Genomic DNA, 9,713 nt, shown 5'->3' on the forward strand with positions numbered 1-9,713 from the left:
GACCGATGTCTTTTGAAGCATATTTTCCTTTAATTACAAAAAAAAAAAACAAGGATTGTTATGGGGCCTTAGAGGTTTTATAGGGTAGAAAAGGAACTTTTGGGAACCCGTGATCTATAGCAGAAGTTTCGCCGAATCCTAACAGCCCACAGGTGTTATCAGTCAAAGCAACTTTTCTGTCCTGAGTTTCTCAGCACATCTGTGCTAGGGAATCAAATCCAGGACTTAGAAATGCTAGTATCGATCCCACCGGTCTATTACTAATCTACACACACCCCACCCTGCCAAGATAAACAAAAAGTGGAAAACCCACACTATATAATTCTAAACATTAAAAAAAATATTATTTGCTCGTTACTTTATGTGTTATGTGTGTGTGTGTGTGTTGAGTTACATGCCACAAGGGAGCACCCACCCTTGGGGGAACTTGTAGGAAATTCCCTTTGTTCCCTGGATTATCCCTCAAGACTCTCCATAGGTTGGGAATTGAGTGGGTTTGTGTTTTCCAGTGTAGATAAAAATTCTGTTTATCTGAAATGTATTCAGTACATGTCTATAACAGAGGAGTTCTCAATCACTCACATCCCTAGCTCACAGTATCCAGGAGGCAGATAGGATTCCAAGGGAGAGCTGTCTCAGCAGTGGTGACTTTGAAATGACTAGGGTGAGGCTATCCTGTTCTGATTGCACTTCAGTTTGCTTAGACAGTTCTCAGCTCACTATCTTCCTCCCCATAATGGTCACATCTGCCTTGACGATATGTTTGAAATGACTATGGCCTACATGTATCCATCACAATAATTAGTAAACTGAAATAACTAGAAAAGATATGTCAAAAATAAATACCATGCTTTGCCAGGAATAAATGTTTTAAGGTTTCTCTAACTATCATCTAACGCTGATATAAATTTTATGGTCTTTGTGGCTTTTGTCTTTAAGAAATCTACATCCCCTAGCATAGGCACCAAGAGACTTTTCAAAGGCATAAGCCTGCTCTTGGTCTGACATCAATTTAAAAAGGACTTAAAACTTTTAATTGGCTCAATCAGCATGGTTGTTAATAATTATTTTTCATAGATCATTACAGTTTGGATGAGAATGACCTCCATAGTCTTATGTTTCAATGCTTCGTCCTCAGTTAGTGGAGCTGTTTGTGAAGGATTAGGAGGTCTGGCCTTGTTGGAGGTATGTCACTGGTGATGGGCTTTGAAATTTCAAAAATCCCACACCAGGCTCAATGTGATGGTCTGAATAAAAATGTACCCTGATAATCTCATAGGGAAGTGTGCCCTTGTTGGAAGAAGTATGTCAGTTGAGGGTGGGCTTTGAGGTTTCAAGTGCTCAAGCCAAATCCAGTGTCTTCTCTTCCTGTTGCCTTCTTGAACTCTCAGCTACTCTCCAGAACCATGTTTGCCTGCAGGCTGCCATGACGATAATGGACTAAACTTCTGAACTATAAACCAGCCCCAGTTAACTGTATTCCTTTTTAAAGAGTTGTCCTGGTCATGGTGTACCTTCACAGCAACAGGACGTTGACTAAGACACCTAATCTTGAGTGTTCTCTCACTACTTTGAACTTGAAGATAGATGTGAGCTTTAAGTTACTGGTTCAACACCACTCCTGCCTGCCACCACACTTTCTGCCATGATGTTCATGGACTGAAACTAAGCAAGTCCTCAGTTAAATGCTTCTTATTTTTATAAGTTGCCTAAGTCTTGGTGTTTCATTACAGTATTGTTGTTGCAAGACAACATATTTACTATTTGACAACATATTTACTATTTTGGTGACTTTCAAGGAATATCTCAGAGAGTTGCTAAGAAGGACAATTTTTTCATTTTTTGTTAAGTGAAACTAGAGAGTGGCTCCAAAGGTGACTTTGAAGGGACTACTACATACTAAAATCAGGAAATAAGGGAGATAAGACATGTCTTTATACAGTAAGTGGGGTTTCTGGAAGTCCTAAAAAATTACAGTTTACAGCTGGAAAGGAGAAAAGCACTGTATATTTAGGTTTTAAGCACGCCTGTGGCCATTTCAACATTCTTAGTGGGACTGTCTCCATATAAAATGTTTTCTTTTTGTCAGCAACTTTTTACCACAAATGTTGTGTTGGATTTTTTTGTTTTGTTTTATACCTGTGAGTATTTTGTCTGCGTGTATGTCTATGTACATCATACATGCCATGAAACTTGAGTTACAGATGGTTGTGAGCTGCCATGTTGGTGCTGGGAATCAATCCCCGGCTCTGTAACTGTGGACTGTTCTCTTCAGCCCCCCTTGATTTGCAGCTGTCAAAGACTTCAGCATGAGTTGCTACTTACTACGCATGCCCCCGTAATTTTTTTTTCTACCTTTCAATTCCACCTCAATGTTAACATAACTCTATAAGGGAAGAAGCCATGTTTAAATTTTGCTTTTTAGGAACTCTAGCTAGAGGCTGGATATCTACCTCTGTAGTTAAAATTATGTACTTGCCTTTCCAGAGGACCAGCGTGTGACTCCTAGTGCTTATAAGGCAGCTCATAAATCTTTCTAACTCCAGCTCTGTGGGATCCTATGCCCTTCTTCTGGACTCCACAGATATTTTCACTCTCAAATACACATATCCACATATATAATAAAAATTAAAAACTAATGAGTCTTTTAAGATCACATGCATAAACACACTGTTAACAAGGATAAAGAGAGGACAGGACTCACTAGAGACACTCAGGTCATCCTTCAGGTGAGTGCTTTATTAAGGGGGTTATTAACTGCAAACAGTATGACACTGTTCAAAGTTAAGAGAGGCTCACACACATAGAAGCAGTTTAACACAAACTATCACAGTGGGAAAACTCAACAGATATCAACATAAACAAACTATGGAGCTACTTTGACATTAATTAGTAGGCTTGAAGTTTATTGAAGATAGACCCCAAATCAGGTTCTTTACTACCTCCAGTGCCCCCATAACATCTAAATTTCAAGTAAGGGCAAGATATCATAATTCCACCATCCTTAGGATTGGAAATACCATGTGACACAGATGCCTCTCCTTGATTTAAGATGCCATAATAAAGGGAGAAAGGCTGCCTTTCTTGAGGCCTGTAAGAAGGTTGCTTTCCTGATAAATTATGCCTGCTTTTACAGATTTTTTAACATTTAATCTACAAGCTACATGACTTCTGTGCATATGTGAGCATGTGTGTGTGTGTGTGTGTGTGTGTGTGTGTGTGTGTGTGTGTGTAAGACCAAGGACAACTTTGGTTGTTGTTTCTCAGGGGCCATTCACTTTGTTTTTTGAAAATGTCTCTCACTGGCCTGGAACCCATGGATTAGGCTGAAGTGAGCTGTCTCTACCTCTCTGGGACTGAGATTATAAGTATGTCACTACACTGGGCTTTCAAATTCAAGACTTCTTATTTGTGTGGCAAGCATTTTATTGATGGAGATACCACCCCAGAACTGTTGTTTTTGGCCAAACGAACAAAATCGGAATTCTGTTTCCTGTCCTGGGCTGAGACACAGTAATCTAACATGCTTAAATGATTAGATATCCTCCTTCTCTTATGAGCTAATCCACATGAAAAGCTGTTAGAGAGACTTCAGAAACAATCACTAGCCCACTTAACTGTAGGTTTGCACAATTATCTACATTCTTCGTCACCATCTGCTTTCTCTCTAAGGTTTTCTTTGTAGTAGTGCCTTTGGCTATTGATTGCTTCGATCCCCCTGTAATAAGCCCTGTCTCATCTGCAGTTTTGAAAAAGAACATTCTTGTTACTTTTAATTCCACATTTATGTGTGGCATGTGCATGTGAGTGCAGGTGCCAGCAGACCCCTAGGCAGAGGATTCCCCTGGAGCTGGAGTTAGAAGTGGTTATTACCTGTTTGACATGGGTACTGGGAAGCAAACTCAGGTCCTCCGCAAGAGCTCTTAGCCACCAGGCCAGTTCTCCAGCTCCCTCATCTGCATTCTTCTGACAGACGGAGCACAAGTAAGTTTGACTAGGGACTATGTGTTTCCTTTTGAGTGTTTTTAGTTTTGTTGCTAAAAGAATTTTAAGGGTGCAAAGGTTGAGGACCATTTTGTTAACTCTGAGAGAGAAGCAACAGGGCAGGCAAGCTGTAAATTTTAGCAGCTACTGTAAGGAAGGTGGGGTTAAGACGAAGAAAGTCATGTCTCTTGGACTAGGTCTGAAAAAGTAAGCAGGCTCAGCAGTGGATGTCTGCAGAAGTGTTTAGAGGGTCAGGGCAAGGATACTTCGGGCGTTGGCCAGTGTCTGGAGAGAGACCAGAGGAAAAGGAAAACGTCTGAGTTAGAACACAGGCAGTGAAGATTTGTGAGCAACTGTTCTGAGGGACAGACTTCAGGGGGAAACTCTTAAGTGTACTATTTCATTAAGGGAATGCTATACTTTATATCAATCTAATATGTTTCCAGGTGTATCAGCATACCTAGGCAGGGTGGCCGTGTGGCCCAAGTGATTGATGAGCTGCTTGGATTAACTCTTCTGTTTGTCTGTTGAGAAAGGACCTCACTATACAGCCCTGGTTGTCCTGGAACTATGTATTCCAGGCTGGCCTTAAACTTACAGAGATCCACCTGCCTCTGCCTCCAGAGTGCTGGGACTGAAGGCATGCAGCACCTCATCCAGTTTGTATTAGCTCTTAAGGGAGGGGAAATTATCACAATTTTAGGGGTAGATTAGAATGTCATGCTTCCACTTAGGGTCAGAACTCAGATCTCATTCTTCTTCTGAGGAGGAAATAGTTTTCCCTTAAGCCTCTTCCTTCTTACTTTCATTTTAAAATTGTAAGAAAGGTGTTACTTGTGAAGATTCCCTTTCTTGAGTGTTGCCTGGAAATGGGAGGCTGATTATGAGGGAGGGTCCATCATCAGTGGCTTTCAAGACTGTCTACCTAACAGCAGCAAGTGCAAAATCAAGTGTAAAAATCAGATAATTGTTAAATGTCAGTCATAGAAAAGAGTAGAAAAACACAAGGTCTATGCTGGATTTTTATACAAGTCTTTATTTACAACTTGTTTAACAACTGTACACTTTTTGCAGCCTTGAAAACATTTTTTGTACTTGAATGGGAAAATATAGTTTGACCAAATCTTAACTTTTTCATATACATATATTATATGCATATATAAACACTCATATATAACAAGTTGGCAGTCATAAAATCAAAATAAACCAAAAGGAAACGTAGGATTCAAACAAACAAACAAACAAACAAAAAACCCTACCTTCTGATGGTTTCTCACAAGTTTGCTTTTGTGACTTTACTTACATTTTTAACTGAAGTCTCTATCAAGTCATTTTCCTCAGCAAAACAGTAGGAAAACTCACCAGACTCAAGACTGGCAAACTTGGTAAACAGGAGGGAAATGCTTGAACACCATTATGTATAGTTTTGTTACATATGAGTTGAGGTGAAGAATACAGAGCCTGAAGTGGACATCGTTTCTAGATTACGATGACAAGGAATAAAACCTCAAAGCTATCAATTCAATCGTCAACCAGAGTGGGAATATCTTACATAACAAAAGAAGAATGTTATAAATGGTTGGCAATCTAACAATGAGAGAACTGCAACAAACCTGGAAGTTATTCTTCACAGTGCAAATTATTATGAATTATAGAATCCATAAATGCCAAAATTAGGGATGACAATGATATTTTAGTCCATCTGAATTGTTATGAAAGTTAAGTACCAGGTCACTGATTGGCATCTGTGTACAGTCATTTCCTACATTTATAATAAAATGTTACTTACTTAGAACATACTGAAATTATCCTTAACCAATGAGTCTTTGTAGAATACATATTCAATTAGGCTCCCAAGAAAACAATAAAATGAACTCATACGTATCATTTGCTCATCTGTACTTGAATTACAGTAATAATCTCATAACTTGTTTGGAAACTGACAATACTGTTCTGATTCTGCTACCTGATCATGAACGCTGAGAAGAGAGAGAAAGCACTGTCACTTCTGGGCAGCAAAGGCTTCACTAAGCTCAGTCTAACTCAAAAGAATTACAGCCGAAGCCGAGAGTGGTGGAGCACACCTGTAACCCTGGCACTCAGGGGGCAGAGGTAGGAGGGTCTCAGTAAATTCTAGGCCAGCCGAGGCTACAAATTGAGATTGTCTCAAAAGAAAAAAAAGATTATTAAAGTATTCTAGTATGCAAGGCCTTAGGTTGGATCTCCAATACTGCAAAACTCCAGAAAAGCAAAAACCAAAGCAAAAAATCACAACCAGACACATTTAAAAGATGTCCCTAGTTTGATTTGAAAAATTCAGCATAATCCTTTAAGTTAAATAAAGTTGTTTAGTATAGTAGTATAGTGAAGGAAACCCAGTTCATATTTCCAATGTTTTCATCAGTTAATCATATCTGTAACAGCAAATGTCTGCTTTGTACAGAAAAAAAATGACTGAACTCATCATTCAAGCAAGTAAGAGCTGGGGACCAAATAACCTAACTGTACTTTTCCAGTAGAAGACAGCCAAATATGAATTTAAAGCTTATAGGGAAGAAACAGTGACTTTCATAAGATATAAATAGATTTAAATAACATAGGGCTATAATGCTTACTATTTTTATTTGAGAATAAGTTAAATATTTATTAGCAGTTTCTCCTGGATGACAACTAATATAATCAATTTAAAAAATATGAAAGTGAGAAATGACTGAAAATATTACAAAATGATTTATAAAATGATTTAATTATATCCATTGATAAAGCACTGACAATTTATGTTGGGAAGAGTATATTAAAAAACTCAGACTATGAGGCTTTGATTTTTTCAAGGCCAAAATATTGGTACAAAATTTTTATAAGCAACAAATACTTTTCACCCTTTAGCCACTGCTAGGTAGCTGACTTGTATTTCCTTTCCCTTTCTGGCATAGTTTTCTGCACTGAAGGAATGGCTTACGTCCATGCTGTCCACTGCACACTCCTGAGTACTGAACAACTGAGACGTGAGTAGAGTACTAAGTGGAGCCCTGAATGGCCTGGCCTTGTGGGAGTCCTCTTAGCCCAGCCTTTAAGTGCTGGAATTACAGGCATAAGCTACCTTTGAATTAAAACTGCCACACACGGCAGGCAGGAGGTACTGACTTGGCCTATAACCCACTCTAAGTAGATTTACAAGAAGCTAGAAGTTAGGACACTTAGAAACTTATTCATTGAACATTTATATTGAATATGTCTAGACCACTGTATATTGTTTTGTACTCCTGCAATTTTTGTTTCAGTTTTGAGACAGACTGGATTTGCATTTTCTGTTGCCTCATCTGACTTCAAACTGGTGATCCTGGTGCCTGAGCCTGGTGCTGGGATTATGAGTGTGTGCCGCCATCCTGGCTTGCTAAGTTTTAACTTTGGAAAGGAGAACAAGGTCTCTATTCCAGTGCTGCTTCCTTGCATGTGACTGACTTAAGTGAACTTCATCAGCAAGTGTGTACACTCCAGACTCTGGTTGACTCTGGACTGGAGCCAGGTAGAGTCTTGGGCAACTTAGTCATGTGTTCTGCAACTGGAGCTGGGCTCCTTGGCCCAAACACACAAACCTTTTACATGATTAAAACACCTATTGTTTAAAAACAAAGCAAAATCAAAAGTGTTTCTATGAGCCGATTTCCCCATTCTCTGGCAGTAATCCTGAGTTAACTCTCCTTAAACAAGCACCAGTGGGTGTGGTCTCTAACATGACTGGTATTTTCATGTTGCAAATGGGAAAATTCTGAGTCTAAAAAACTCACTACCAGCACAAGATGAAACCTTTGCAAGATAAATTTAAGAAAAAAGTCAAGGTTAAAAAACAAAAAACAAAACCAAAAAACCTATCACAGTATAACTACTATTTCTGAAACAACTGGCCTCTCCACCGCTTTCCTTTCTAAGTCACCTTTCCTCCATTTTTAGATGATCTGATTGCTTAATTACTGGAATGTCTTGTTTCCTTCTCTCTTTTGGGACTTGCAATAGTGGGGAAAAAAACAAGCTAGGGACAGTCAATAAGTTTTTATTTTAGGAGACAACACCTCAAAGGGTAAGAAAAATCTCATTAAGTAGAAAAATGTTTAGTATTTTTTTTCTTTTTTCATGAGAATGCAGTTTTCAAATGTGTTTTCACTTGGTGTGCTGGGCATGGAGCTCAGTGGTAGAGCACTTGCCCTGGAGTACACAAGGCCCTAGGCTCAATTCCAAGCACAAAACCCAAAAGCTGCTTCACAACATTGTTATAAAGTAGACTTCCTAGTATGACCAGCAGTAAGCCCAGTTATAAGCGCATTTCCAGACTTTGACTCAAGACACTGAAGTGCCAACTGGAAACAACAAAGCAGAAGAGGAAAAGAGGCATTGTGCAGTATTAGTAAAGTGCTGGAGATTTTGTAGAGCAGTATAAACAACCTATACTGATGATAGCAGATGACATGAAGACGCCTGTCTCTAATAAAACAGACTATAGAAAGGACATACAGTGATCCCTGTCCACAGGTTCACAAGCACAAGACAGTTTGCTGTCAGTTCCGAGCTCTCTCAAGGAGTCTGAGCAGACATCTTGTGAGTGTGTTCAGTGCTCTCAGCATGCCGTGGGATTTGTCTTTTACTCACTCGCTTGTTCTTCTCATGGTATTTAATTCCTTTAAGTTTGAAATAGATATAATTTGGGTTTTAATAATTCCTACTTTATGGGAGGGGAATTTTGAGATAACGGGTAACTCCAATTTGAGACATAAATACCTGCTTGTAAGCTTGTAATAATGGAAGGAATTAAATACATAAAGGCTTACTTTTGAAAGTCTATTTTTGTTATTATTTATAGATATTTTGTGGGGGTACAACATATTATTAGGAGGAAGTAATATTAAAACAACAGTTTGTAAACTATAAAAAGTATGATACAGATACCTGTTGGGAAGTTGGTGATAATTTCAGTCATCATAAATTTCTTCTCATCTCATCAAGTCAAAGTTTCTTTAACATTCTAAATTCCTCAACTATTAGACTAAGTAGTAACTGCTTAATGGTTATAAAAAGAAAAGAAATGTTTTCCCTTCTACTAACATATAGATTGTATGCTTAGTTAATACTCACCTAAAGACAATTAGAAATTAGTTTTGGTCTTTTCTATTTTATCAGATAAATATGTATAATAACAATAGAATATTTTGTTGACTAAAATTTAAGGGACATCTACTAAGATACTGTTCGAGTACTTCTCTTGTTAATTAGGCTACTTTTTATTCCAATATCCACTGTAGTCTTTAACATGAATGTCCTAATAGCGATCTCTTACTTTGTTTTATTCCTACCCTCACTTACACACTACATTCAGAGTAAACCTTACAGTACATTACTAAATCTGTAAGAAAACAGAAAAACACTGGAATGAGACACGTAAAGCAATCTTGGGATGTCTAGTTTTAAATATGCATGTATATGTATATATACATGTACACATAAAGATACATACATACATACACAAATGTATATAAGTTATATATATTTATGGACCCCCACATGATTTCCAAAGTTCATATACAATCCATAATTAGGTTCAGGCCTCTCATTTCTCAAATCAATGTCTCTCTATTACTTTAGTGTAACTGAAAGAATCCACATAGATTCATATTTAGAAACCATTAAATATAAAATTTACGGTTTCCCATTCATAATAATATAAATTAGACTGATAA

Source organism: Grammomys surdaster, unplaced genomic scaffold, assembly GCF_004785775.1.
Source record: "Grammomys surdaster isolate TR1022 unplaced genomic scaffold, NIH_TR_1.0 185, whole genome shotgun sequence".
In the NCBI taxonomy this organism is placed as follows: Eukaryota; Metazoa; Chordata; class Mammalia; order Rodentia; family Muridae; genus Grammomys; species Grammomys surdaster.